Below are 14,803 nucleotides of genomic sequence, written 5' to 3' on the forward strand. Positions count from 1 at the left end.
GAGGGAGAGGCAGAGACAGAGAGAGAGGTCTTTTATCTGCTGATTCACTCCCCAATTGGCCACAACAGCCAGGACTGTGCCAATCTGAAGCCAGGAGCCAGGAACTTCTTCCTGGTCTCCCATGCAAGTTCAAGGTCCCAAGCACTTGGGTCATCTTCCACTGACTTCCCAGGCCATAGTAGAGAGCTGGATTGGAAACAGAGCAGCTGGAACTAGAACCAGCACCCATATGGGATGCCAGCACTGCAGGTGGTGGCTTTACCCACTATACCACAGCACCAGCCCCTCAGTATGTTTTTTTTTTTAACAATACTCCTCTTTTTTATTTAAGATTTATTTTATTTATTTGAAAGACAGAGTTATAGAGAGAGGTAGAGACAGAGAGAGTGGTCTTCCATCCTCTGGTTCACTCCCCAGATGACCACAATGGCCAGAGCTGAGCCAATCCAAAGCCAGGAGCCAGAAGCTTCCGTTGTGGCCATTTGTGGAGTGAACCAGCGGATGGAATCTCTCTCTCTCTCTCTCTCTCTCTCTCTCTGTAGCTCTGCCTCTCAAATAAATAAATAAATCTTTAAAAAAATAAAAGAAGGTAATATCAGAGGAATTAAGAAATTAGAAAGCTACCAGCCATATAGAAAACAAATAGCAAAATGGCAGAAAGAATTCCAGACTTATCAGTAATCATTCTGTAGGTAACTTAAACTCACCAATTAAAAGACATAAACTGGTAGAATGGAGAAAAAATAAATATGATCCAACTATATGCTGCATATGAGATTCACTTTTGACTCAAAGACACAAATAGTTTAAAAGTGGGAAGAAGAAAAAATGCATAGTAACTGAAAGACAGTTGGCTGCATAAATATCAGACAAGAGATAGGTTTTGTGGCACAGTGGGTTAAGCGGCCATCAGGATGTCTCCATACCTTATTGGAAAGCCTAAAATCAAGTCCTGCCTCTGCTGCTGACCCAGCTTCCTGCTATGCACATGCAGCAGATGATGCCTAAATACCTGAGTCCCTGCCATCCACGTGGGAGGCTGAGATGGAGTTTCTGGCTCTTGGTTTTGGCCTGGCCCCACCCCGGCTGCTGAAGGCATTTGAAGAGTGAACCGGTGAAGGGAATCTCTCTCTCTCTCTCTCTCTCTTTCTCTGTCGCCTAGCTTTTTAAAAATAAAACAAAACACTGTTGGTAACAGCCTGGCAGTGTCAGGCCTGAGGGAAAAAAATGCCAGACAAAATATAATTTAATGGATTTTTTTTGGAAGTCGGAGTTACAGAGAGGGAGATATAGAGATAGAGAGAGAGAGAGAAAATCTTCCATCTACTGGTTCACTCCTCAGATGGCCACAATGGCCAGGGCTGCCAGGATGAACCCAGGAGCAAAAAGTTTCATCTGGGCCTCCCACATAGGTGGCAGGAAGCACTTGGGCCATTTTCTGCTGCTTTTCCTAGGCCATTAGCAGGGAGCTGGATCAGAAGTGGAGCAGCCAGGATTTGAACCAGCGCCCATATGGGATGCCTGGTGTCTCAGGTGAAGGCTTTACCTACTATACCACAAGATGACCCCAACAAAATATAATTTAAGCTAAAAAATTGTTAATATATAACGACATCATATAGTAAGAGAATCAGTTCATCAAGAAGAAATAATTATTATAAACATATGTGCATCAAACAACAGAGGCCCCAAATACCTGAAGCAAATCTTCACAGATTTGAAGGAAAAGATAATTTTTACAATAATAGCTGGAGGCGTCAATATTCCCACTGTGATGGTTAATTTCATGTCAAGTTGATTGGACCACAAGTGCCCAGATATTATCCTGGTTGAGTTTGTGAGAGTGTTTTTTGAATGAGATCAACATTTGAATTGGTAGACTGAATAAAGGCAGATTGCCCCCTCTAATGTGGGTGGCCATCATCCTAACAGCTGAAGGGCTAAAGAGAACAAAAAGATTGATCCTCTTGCAAATAAGACAGAACTCTTACCTGATTGATTGGGATGGGACATTGGCCTTTTCCTGACATTGGATTCAGACTGAAATGTTGGTTTTCATGGGTTGTAAGCCCACTTGCTGTTGGACTGGTACACTGTTGGCTCTTTTAGGTTTCCAGATTGCCAACTACAGAGTTGGAGGCTTCTCGGTCTCCTGAATTGCACAAGCCAATTCCTTCTAATAAACATCTCTATACAGCTATATGTCCTATGGTTTCTCTGGGGAGCCCTAATACACCCACTTTCATTAACAGATCATATTTCTTAACAGAAGATCAATAAATAGAAGGCTCGAACAACACTACATAAATCAACATGACCTAAGATATCTATCTATCTATCTAGAACACTCAACAAAGGTTGAATACACATTAATCTCAAGATTGCATGGAACATGCTCTAGGATAAATAATAACTTAGGCCATTAAATAATTCTCAATAAATTAAAAATATTGAAATCATTGAAAGTATCTTCTCCAACCACAATGAGATAAATAAAAACCACTAATGGAAGGGAAAACTGGACAATCTCCAAAGACATGGAAATTAGACAACACTATTAAACAATCAATGAGTCAAAGAAGAAATCACAAGGGAAATTTGAAATTATTTGGAGAAGAATGGACATGAAGACACAACATACAAGATGCAGCAAAAGAAGTTCCCAGGGAAATTTACAGGTGTAAAGCCTTACATAGAAAAAGGAGCCTTTGAATCAACAATATAACTACACATATTAAGGAACTAGAAAACGAAAAGCAAATTAAGTGTAAAGGCCAGCAAGAAGGAGAGAATAATAATGATTAGAGCAATATAAATGGAAAAGCAACAGAGAATCAATGAAACTAAAGGTTGGTGCTTTGAAAAGACCAACAAAATTGACAAAACTTAAACTAGAACTGATCAAGATACAAGAGAGAGAGAGAGAGAACATGTTAATGACTAACATCAGAAATAAAAGTGGGGACATTACCACTGAATTTAGGAAATTAAAGGGATTATGAGAGTATTATGAACACCTATATAGCAAAACATAGATAATATAGATAAAATAATCACCTCCCTAGGAACACAGAAATTACCAGAACTGACTCAAGAAGGAAATAGAAAATATGAATAAATCTATAATAAGTGAAGAGATTGAATTAGTAATCAAAAAAAAAAAAAATCCCAAGAAAGAAAAGTCCAGGACCAGATGACTTCACAGGTAAATTATTTAAAGAAACATTTAAAAAATTAACACCAATGATACTCAAACTCTTCCAAAAAATTGAGGCAGAGGAACTAATTCCTAACATATTCCATGCACCAAAGCCATACAAAGATACTACATGAAAAGAAAATGACAGAACAATATCCCTTATGAATATGGACAAGAAAACCCTCCACAAAATACTAGAAAACAGAATCCAAGAGCCAACTAAAAGGATTATACACCATGACCAACTGGGATTTATCCTAGGGATGCAAGAGTGGTGCAACATAAGGAGATCAATCAATGTAATACACAATATTAATAGAACAATGGAGGGAACCACATAATCATCTCAATAGACTCATAAAGGCATTTCACAAAATTCATCACCCTTTCATGATAAAAACACTCAGCAAACCAGGCATAGAAGGGAATTCTGTTAACATGATAGAGTGCTTTTATGAAAAACCCACAGCTAACATCATACTCAACAGTGAAAGGCTGAACGCTTTCCCCTTTAGAGTAGAAACAATTCAAGGACACCTGCTTTCATCACTGCTATTCAGTATTATACTGGAAGTCCCAGCCAGACCAATTTGGCAAGCAAAAAAATTGTCATCATTTGGCAATGATGGCAATCAATGTCAGGTGAAAGCCCTGGATGACAATTGTCATCCAAATTGGAAGGGAAGAAGTAAACTATCTACAGTTGCAGATGACATGGTTTTACATACAGAAAATCCCCAGGAACACACATAAAAAATCTACTAGAGCTAACAAATGAATGTAGGAAAGTTGTAGGATATAACATCAACACACAAAATCCAGCTATATTTCTATAAACTATCAATAAACAAACTTGAGTCATCCTCTACTGTTTTCCCAGGCCATAGCATAGAGCTGGACTGGAAGTGGAGCAGTTGGGACTCGAACCGGTGCCCACATGGGATACCGGCACTGCAGGTGGCAGCCCCACCTGCTACACCACAGTGCTGGCTCCAGATTTTATCATTTTAATTACTTATTTTAGTTCTATCTATATCTATGTTTAAATCCTTGGCTATTTCTTTCTAGGTAGCATATGATTTTCTAATTGATTTGTGAAAACTTTTTCTATATGGGACATATCTTTTGAAATATGTGAGGGAAACATTTTTTATCTCTATAGTTCTTTCAACTTTGTTTACAGTATTCCCCCATAAACTATTACCTTTTAATATATTTTTTCTAATACATTTATTTTATTTTTTTTTTGTTTTCCAAGGAATTTATTTAGTTAGACTTCAGAAGGCCCTAAAGAATACGTATTTTTCACAAGGACCCCAGATGATTGTAGGTTTTGGTTGCTAGTTTTTTTGTTTGTTTTTTATTTGTTTGAAAGGCAGAGTTGAAGAAAGAGAGAGAGAGAGAGAGATCTTCCATGTGCTGGTTCACTTCCAAAATGGCCGCAATGGCTGGGGCTGGGCCAGGCCAAAGCCAGGAGCCCAGAGCTTCTTCAGGTCTCCCATATGGGTACGAGGGTCCAAGATCTTGGAGCATTTCTGCTGCTTTCCCAGGTGCATTAGCAGGGAGCTGTATCAAAAGTGGAGCAGTCAGGGCACAAACCAGCACCCATATGGGATGCTGGGGTTGCAGGCAGAGGCTTAACTTGTTATACCACAACACCATTCCCGCAAGTATAGTTTAAGAAAATAAACCTTCATTGTCTGTCAGACTATTGAATTATAAGTTATGTAATTGAACAACTTTTTAAATATTAAGATACCCAAGTAGTTCAAAAAGATAAATATGCTAAAGCAAAAGCTATATAACAGCAACTCCAAGTACAGATGAAGATAGTCCTCTGAATTTGCACATGTCATTGAACATCAAAACCCACCAATCTTCTTGTTTATTCTTGTACATGATCCTGTATCCACATTCTCTGCATCTGATTGGATCCCTGGTTTTTATTTCAGTTTTGGTGTGACATTCTCCACAAATATATATCATTAGCTGCTGCTATGGGGGCTGAACATCCTTCTGGGTGTCCATTGTCAGTCCCTGTGTAGCATGGAGAAATTCTTCTAATACATTTATAATTTCATTTATTAGTAATTTATCTTTTGAATGGCATTATGTAGGATCTAACTTCCCATTTGTAGTTCTTTCAACACCATTTATTGAACATTTCATATTTTCCCACGGATTTGAAATACTAATTCTGATCATTAATTCGAAACTCTTCATCTGTTGGTTATTCCTGCTCCAGTATCAGGTGACAGCGCCTTTCGGTCCTGCACATCTGTGGTGACACTGCTTATCTTCACCTGCTCACCGGACTGCTATGCTCCTGTGGCCTCTCTTACTTTCTTATTTGCATATACACCATTTATTCTCTACCATCCAGTGTAACTCCTAGCGTTGCCTGTCCACTGCTTTCCTAGATCCATGTTATACAATTCTATCCTGTTCTTTTTTTATTATTATTATTTTTGACAGGCAGAGTGGACAGTGAAAGAGAGAGACAGAGAGAAAGGTCTTCCTTTGCCATTGGTTCACCCTCCAATGGCCGTGCGGCCAGCGTGTGGAGGCCAGCGCACCGCGCTGATCTGAAGGCAGGAGCCAGGTGCTTCTCCTGGTCTCCCATGGGGTGCAGGGCCCAAGCACCTGGGCCATCCTCCACTGCACTCCCTGGCCACAGCAGAGAGCTGGCCTGGAAGAGGGGCAACCGGGACAGAATCCGGCGCCCCGACCGGGACTAGAACCCGGTGTGCCGGCGCCGCAGGTGGAGGATTAGCCTAGTGAGCAGCGGCACCAGCCTCTATCCTGTTCTAATCTGGTTGAGGTTTGCCTTGATGACCCCTTTTTTAAAAAAAGAGATATAAATTTAAATATTTAAAATTTTTATTTATTTGTAGAGAGAAAGATACAGAGGAAATCTCCCATCCATTGATTTATGCCTGCAATAGCCAGGGCTGGACCAGGCCATAGTCAGGTGTCTGTAACTCAATCTGGGTCTTCCATGTGGGTGGCAAGGACCCTAGTACTTGAGCCACCACCTGTTGCTTCTCAGGGAGTGCAATAGCAGGAAGCTAAATCAGAAGTGGAGTCAGGAATTGAACCCATGTACTCTCATATGAGATGCAGGCATCTCAAATGGTGTCTTAACTGCTGTGCCAAATGCCTGCTCGCCTAGATGGAGCCTTTGGAAATACTATTGTCTTCTAAGTAGTCTAGAGTGTTCTTTGCATGATACTCAGTCAGATAGGTAGGCTTCTCTCTCAGCCAAAAAAAAAAAAAAAAAAAAAAAAGGCAGTTAAGACTGTTATGGCATAGCTAAAAACACAGATACAGAACAACATTAGAGGAAGCTATATGAGCACCAGCACAGCACAAAGAAGCCATTCTTGGGAGAGAGGCATTGAATGTAATGAAAGAACACATGGCGTAGTTCCAGGATTGTAATAGACCTTCAACAGCAAAGCGAGACAGAGATCACTAGAGCCCTGCAAATACGGTTGTTGAAGACTGTACTGAGTGTGAAGTTTGAGTCAGAGCAAACAAGCAGACAGAATCTTCTCCAACTGGGGGATCTGATATAAGAAAACATACTCTCCAATGCAGAGTGGTATCAGTCATAATAGAGTATCAGATTCAGAATGGAGGCAGAGGAAAAAGATACAGACTGAATTCAGAATACAGACAGTCCTTTAAAAATAAAACAAAACATCTATTTATTGAAAGGCAGAGTGACAAGGCTGAAGCCAGGAGGCAGGAACTCCTTCTGGGTCTCCATGTGAATGGCAGGAACTCAAATACTTGAGGGGCTGGTGCTGTGGTGTAGTGGGTAAAGCTGCTACCTGCAGTGCCAGCATCCCATATGAGCACCGGTTTGAGTCCTGGCTGCTCCACTTCCGATCCAGCTCTCTGCTATGGCCTGGGAAAGCAGTAGAAGATGACCCAAGTGCTTGGGCCCCTGCATCCATGAGGGAGACCTGGAAGAAGCTCCTGGTTCCTGACTTCGGATTGGCTCAGCTCTGGCCGTTGTGGCCACTTGGGGGAGTGAATCAGCGGATAGAAGACCCTTCTCTTTCTCTGTGCCTCTGCCTCACTGTATCTCTGCCTTTCAAATAAATAAATAAATAAATAAATCTTTTTAAAAAATACTTGAGCCATTATCCACTGTTTCCCAGGTGCATTAGCAGTGGGCTGGATCAGAAGCGGAGTAGCCAGGACTGAAACCCGCATTCCAATATGGGATGCAGGTGTCCCAGCAGTGCTTGAACACACATACCACAACACCGGCCCCTAGAGACAGTCTTTTTTTAAGCCCCACGTTGCTAATGGTTTCACCAAGTTAGTAAGAAACAATTAGAATTAATAGTTGAAACACAGCAAAGGGCTTATTACACATAGTCTATTGTGTATAATGACACTCAAGTTGACTGTAATAAATTATATATGGCTCATTTGATAGTCTGATCTTAATTATTCTCAACTTTTTCAGTCGTTAATCTAAAGTCCTGAATAAAATAATTCGTGCTAATGTTGTTACAAAGATATGTCAGGACTGAAAATTGCAGCTTTAGAAACCAGGCCTGATACAGGAGGTCTATATAAGATCTATCCCTGTTTAAGTGTGTGTCTCTTCATTTGGAATCTGTGCATCTAAGGCTCATGGACACTTAAAATAATGTCCTTTGGAGTATGTAGCTTCTCAACATATTACTGATGAAATGCTTTCTTAAGTGGAATCTGGTGATTTTTTTTAAAAAGATTTATTTATTTGAAAGACAGAGTTACAGAAAGAGACAGAGACAGAGAGACAGAGGGGTCTTCCATCTACTGGTTCACTCCCCAAATGGCCACAATGGCTGGAGCTGTGCTGATTTGAAGCCAGGAGCCAGGAGCTTCTTCTGGGTCTCCCACATGCGTACAGGGGCCCGAGAACTTGGGCTATCTTCTGTTGTTTTCCTAGGTGCATTAGCAGAGAGCTGGATCAGAAGTGGAGCAGCTGGGACTCTAACTGGTGCCCATACGGGATCATGGTGCTGCAGACCAGGGCTATAACCCGCTATGCCACAGTGCCAGCCCCAATTCTTAAATAAATAAGAATCTCAATAGTTTTACTCATCAGTGTTCATTATCTAGTCACTTCGCCTTAAGCTTTGAGGAATTCAATCCCACCTAGGAATAATAACAAATGTGGGGCAGCCATTTTGGCACACTGGGTTAGGCCACTCCTTGAGATACTGGTATCCCAGCTTACAGTGATGATTCAAGTCCTGGCTCGTCAGTTTCCAGTGCAGGTTCCTGCTAATGTGAACTCTGGGAGGCAGCAGATAACGGCCCAAATACTCGGATCCCTGCCACCCACATCGGTGACCCAGATGGAGTTTCATGCTCCTGACTTCAGCCCTGGCTAGTGAAGCATTTGGAGAGTGAATCAGCAGATGGAAGATCTCTCTCCCTCTCTCTGTGTCCCTCTGCATTTCAAATAAACAAATAAACAATCAAAACTTTAAAAATTATAACAATAAATGGCAATGGAGTCCTTGGAATCCTAGCTTGCTATCGCTAGAATTTTGTTGTAATGAGAATATCATCACTCGTATTATTAAATTTAAGGTATGTATTTTTTTTTACATTTCATGATTTTATAATGGATGCAGTCTCCAAGAGAAATTAAAAGCCATCTATATGAGTGTCCAAATTTTCAAGAACGATTTCATAGTCTGGTTGAAAATTGCATGCTCTCTCCATCACCTTTCAATTTGAAGAACTGCAAAATCATGAATAATAAAAAAGGATGTTAAACTTTTCAACAAATCCAGATGGGTACCAATGTCATTGAGAATTCCTGAGAATCACCTTGATTGCTGCTTGAGACCTAGGAGCATGCACTGAATGGCACTCACTAGCGGCAGCCTATTGGCTTTAAGTGACGATAGTTTCCCTAATCACAGTGGTGTCTACATTTTTTACTGTTAAAAGTTGTACAGACATTAAGTCTGTATTTTTGGCACACAGAAAACATTCTAGCTTTACAGGGCAACATCCAATCATTTTACTTTCTAGCGTTCTATTTCTGCCTCATCCTTCCGACTTCGGTGCAACAGAACGAATGATGGATTATGAACAAGAGGCCAGCTTTGGCATTAACTTTGCCTAGGACCTTGCATATCCCTTCCCCCTTTTGAGTCTTAGTTTTCTCTTTTGCAAAAAGCAGGAGTTGGATTCTTACAAACTTGATTCTAGGGATTCATCAGAGGATGAATTGGAGAAAAGAAACTGCCAAAGAAATGACTGAGAAGCCCTAAGGAATCAAGTTATTTTCTATAGGGTTTGAGGCTGGGTGTAAGACAGACACAATATCTCCCTTGTCAATATTAGGTGGCTGGGAAGTGTGTCCATGCTGGGCGGTGTGGCTCATCACTGCCCTTTCCCTGACTGTCCTCCCCATATCATGCTGTGCTCGGGACATGCACCTGTCAGCTTCCTTTGATCCTCGTATTCCTCTGCCAGAAGATGCCCCTGCATTTTCTATCTGGCAAACTTTTTATTCATTCTTTTTATTTTCTCCTTTAATATTTTATCTGGGCAGAATTTCAGACTTAAGAGAAAAATTGCTAATTTCATACAAAGAATTCTCATTTATTTTTACTCAGATTCCCAAAATGTTTCTACCTCTCCTTCCACCCCTACAATTTTTTTCTGAGCCACTTTCAGCCATGATGCTCCTTTCCCCCAGTATTTTGTGGATATATCCTAAAAAATGAAGACATTCTTTTGCATAACCGTAAAATAAATATAAAAATCAGGAAAATAACATTGATCTGGTACTGTCATCTAATCTAGATTTGGATTTTACCAACTGTCCCACTATCCTTTATGGCAAAAGAAAATCCCAGATCCTGTCTTGCATTTATTGTGTCATGCCTCTTCAGTCCTTTTCCTATGCAGCAGTTCCTTGGTCTTTCTTTGTTTCTTGACACTTGGTACTTTTGAAGAGATAAGTCAACCCCCTGCCCCACACTGCGGCACAATATGTTAAGCCGCTGCTTGCCACGACAGCATCCCATATGCACACTGGTTCTGAGTCTTGGCTGCTCCACTTCCATCCCACTCCTTGTTAATGCTCTGGGAAAACAGTAGAATATGGCGGAGCTTGGGCCCTTGGCACCCACGTGGGAAGCCCAGATGGAGTTCCAGGCTCCTGGATTATGCCTGGCACAGCCCTAGCCCCAGTCCTTTGGGCCAACAGGGGAGTGAACCAGTGGAAGGAAGATCTCTCTCTTTTAACTCTGCCTTTGAAAAAAAAAAGTCCTAAACATTAAATATTTGAAACAATACCTCCTCCCATTAAAATAAAATTTTTTAAAGAGGTCGGTCAGGTATTTTGCTGAATGTTCTCCAGTTTACACTTGTCTGGTTATATTCAGGCTACATATCTTGAATCTCAGTGAATCACATTTTATTTTAAAGTGAAAGTTTCTCTTCAAAAAATAATTTAACATTTTTAAAAATTTCCTCTTTATCTCCCTTCACTTCTACTCCCTTCCTCAGAGGTAAATAACCACTGTTTTCAATTGCTATGCATTCAGTATTTTCTCTGTGCATTAATATATACACACATATATGCACAGGCATATACAAACATCCACTTACAGTGCAATAAAAACGAATGCATAATGGGAAGCCAAGACACTGTTTCAAAAAATATTCTACATGAAGGATCTCTGTGAGACCCCAGTCGAAAGAAGGATGTACTTTTCTCTGAAGGGAGGAGAGAACTTCCATTTTGCTTATGGCCTTGTCTAAATACTGACGAAGTTTGTGGATTCAAAAGGCTGCCATAATCTGGCTAAAAGGCCCATGGGAGCCTCACAGGCATGAAAAGCCATGACACGGTGGCAAAAACAACCTAAATGAAAGATCTTGGTGAACAAGACCCCAGCAGAAGGAACAGGCCATCAAGGAGGGAGGCGCCTTTCTCTGAAGGGAGAAAGGAACCTCCACTGTGATACGGCCTTGACTAAACAAGTTCAGAGTTGGTGAACTCAAGGGGCTTCCATAGCCTAGACAGCTCATGGCAAGAGCCTCGGGTGATTGCTGATGTCATGAATAAGAGTGCCAATTGTTAAATCAACAACGGGAGTCACTGGGTACATGCTCCCCACGTAGGATCTCTATCCTTAATGAAACTTAAAAACAACACTACTAGTCAAACAATACCCTATACCTTGTGCGGTTGTGTGAGGGCAGCCTGTTGAAATCCTTGCTTAGTATATACTAAGTTGATCTTCTGTATATGAAGGTAATTGAAAATGAAACTCGATGAAGGGCGGGATGGAGAGGGAATGGGAGAGGGGAGGGCCGCGGGAGGGAGGGATGTTGGGGGGGGAGCCACAACAACACAAAAATTGCACTTTGTAAATTCACATTTATTAAATAAATAAAAAAAAAAGGCTTCCATAGCCTTTGCAGTTCATGTCAAGAGCCTCGGGTGGTCACTGATGTCATACATGAGTGTTAATTGTTAAATTAACAACAAGAGCCCCTGTGCACTAACTTCCCACGCAAGACCTCTGTCCTCAATGAGTTGCATTATGAGAGTTAACTGTAAAACTTGTTTTCAAACAGCTTTTTTTTTTTTTGACAGGCAGAGTGGACAGTGAGAGAGAGAGACAGAGAGAAAGGTCTTCCTTTGCCGTTGGTTCACCCTCCAATGGCCGCCGCAGCCCGCGCGCTGCGGCCGGCGCACCGCGCCGATCCGATGGCAGGAGCCAGGAGCCAGATGCTTTTCCTGGTCTCCCATGGGGTGCAGGGCCCAAGCACCTGGGCCATCCTCCACTGCACTCCCTGGCCACAGCAGAGGGCTGGCCTGGAAGAGGGGCAACCGGGACAGAATCCGGCGCCCCGATCGGGACTAGAACCCGGGGTGCCGGCGCCGCTAGGCGGAGGATTAGCCTAGTGAGCCGCGGCGCCGGCCATCAAACAACTTTTATATTGTGTGTGTGTGTGTGCAAATTGTAGAAATCTTTACTTAGTATAGAGTTGGTTTTCTATGTATAAAGTTAATTGAAAATTCATCTTAATGGAGACTGGGAATGGGAGAAGGAGGAGGAAGAGGGGTATGGTAGGACAATCACTATATTCCTAAAGTTGTACTTATTAAATTTGTATTCCTTAAATAAAAGGTTTCTTTGGAAAAAAAAATCAGTGCGTGATACACTTACTGCTCTGAAATTTGCCTTTCCCCACTGAACTGTGTGTGTCTTGGAGATTTTTCTGTCAGTACATGCAGATTTATCTCATTCTTTTAAAAGCAGCACTTAAAATAGTATAGATATGGCCTTTGTTATTTTGTTCCCTATAGATGAGTATTTGTCTCCACTTTTTTCTACTACAATCTTTGTACACACATTTAAGAACATAGCTTATTTACAATTTGGTAGATACTATCAAATAGCTCTCCTAAAACACTTTCCCAATTTGTATTCTCATTCACTATGTATGAGACAATTTGCATTTTTCTGATTAGTGATGTTGAGCACCTCTTATCATAGTTCATGGTCTTTTGGATTTCTTGTTCTGTGAATTGCCTGTTAGTGTTCTTTGCTGATAGAATGCTGAATTATTGGTCTTTTTCCTAGTTATTTTTTTATATGTCCAGGCCCTGTTTAATTCACCTCTTCTGTGGAGCTTCTCTACTTCCCTTATGCAGCCAGCTGCCTCCTCTGCTACTGTCCCACAACACTGTTTGTATTTTTTACTGTGCCCAAGTCTTCATTTACCAAACATCCCAAACTGAATCCACTCATTCCATAAGTGCTCACCGTGAGCTTGTCATGTTCTTGGCCTTGGGTGAGATGCGAGGTAGAAAGTGAGGAGAAGGTCATCATAGTCTCTACACTCAATGAGTTTAGTTTCAACTAGAAAAAAGTAGGAGTTTTGGATTCAGACAAGATTTGGCATTGAGGAGCCAGCATTGTGGTACAGCGGGTTACACTGCCTTCTTAACACTGTCATCCCTTATGAGTGTCTGTTGAAGTCGCAGCTTCTTCACTTTTTTTTTTTTTTAAGATTTATTTATTTGAAAGGCAGAGGCAGAGAGAGAAAGAGAGAGAGAGATAGGTCTCCCATCTGCTGGTTCACTCTCCAAGTGGCTGCAACAGTGGGAGCTGGGCCAATCCAAGGTCAGCAGCCAGGAACTTCTTCCAGGTCTCCCAAGCAGGTGCAGGGCTCAACGACTTGGGTCGTTTATCTGCTTTGCCACAGCGCCAGCCCTTCTTCACTTTTTTTTTTTTTTAATTTACTTTATTTATTTGAAAGGCAGAGTTACAGAGAGGAGAGGCAGAGAGAGACAGGTCTTCCATCTGATGGTTCACTCCTAAGATGGCCACAACGGCCGGAGCTGGGCCGATCCAAAGCCAGGAGCCAGGAGCTTCTTCTGGGTCTCTCACGTGGGTTCAGAGGCCCAAGGACTTGGGCCATCTTCTACTGCTTTTCCAGGCCATAGCAGAGAGCTGGATCAGAAGAGGGACAGCTGGGTCTTGAACTGGTACGCATATGGGATGCTGGCACTGGTGGCAGCAGCTTTACCCGCCACAAAGCACAGGCCCTCCTTCTTCACTTCTAATCTAGCTCCCTGCTAATGCGCCTGGGAAAACAACAGAAGACGGCCTGAGCGTTTGGTCCCCTGCCAGCCATGTGGGAGAACTGGATGGGGTTCCAGGTTGCTGGCTTTGAGCTGGCCCAGCCCCAGCGTTGTGGCCATTTGGTGAGTAAACTATTGGATGGAAAAATCTCTTTCTCTGTTTCTCCCTCTTTCTCAGTAACTCTGCCTTTCAAATAAATAAATCTTAAAAAAAAAAAAAAAGACTTGGGTTTGAATCCCAGCACTACCACTGTGTGATACAGATCAAATCACTTGACCTTTTCAAGTGTGAATTTCCATACTATTGAAACGGGCTAATATCTCCCTTCTAGACATTTTGAGGCTGGGTAAGAGACAATGCATCTGAAGTGGCTATCAAGGGCCTGCTACATGGCAGGCTCACAGTGAATGGATGGTAAGTGAAGAGCAACTGTTAAGAGATCAAAATGTTTAGCTGGTTCTCACAGGTTCTAGAACCTACAAGTAGACTGGGAAAAAAGAAGAGAGGCATTTCCTTGCTTTTGCAAGGACAAGGATAAGGTTGAGTAACACGCACCACTCCCCTAGATGCTGCTGCAGCATATCCCCAGGCTTGCCTGCCTTCTACCGCAGGGCTCTGCTTTGTCTTGGCCCCTTCTCCCAATCCAGCTGCTCTCTGTTGATGTAGTACCACCTCTGCCCCGCGGAAAACAGGTGCTTCCTTCCTCAAATAAATGGTCTCTTTAGAACATTCTCTGTAAGAAAGCCTTCGAGATACTTGCGCATGATGCCACCCACCATTTGAAGAAGTGGGAACCACAGACTGAGTGGGAAGAGAAATGGTGCATGTGTGTGTAGGCGGGGACTCAGATTTATCCCAGACCTGGATTACAGACACAACCTTGCCTCTGCTAAAGGACTCTTAACACATCTCCTTTCTGGTTTCAGTATCTCTATCATTGCAATAGGAGACTGGATTTCAAGATCTG

The 14,803-nt window shown here is 42.0% G+C and overlaps 1 pseudogene; it reads right to left on the reverse strand.

Moving 5' to 3' along the window:
• Window positions 1–5,051: 5,051 nt before the first annotated feature.
• On the reverse strand, window positions 5,052–5,227 carry LOC108178508 (DNA-directed RNA polymerases I, II, and III subunit RPABC4 pseudogene; annotated as a pseudogene).
• Between the last annotated feature and the right edge of the window lie 9,576 nt (window positions 5,228–14,803).

Source organism: Oryctolagus cuniculus, chromosome 1, assembly GCF_051225735.1.
Source record: "Oryctolagus cuniculus isolate XC-2025 breed Fujian yellow rabbit chromosome 1, ASM5122573v1, whole genome shotgun sequence".
Lineage (NCBI taxonomy): Eukaryota > Metazoa > Chordata > Mammalia > Lagomorpha > Leporidae > Oryctolagus > Oryctolagus cuniculus.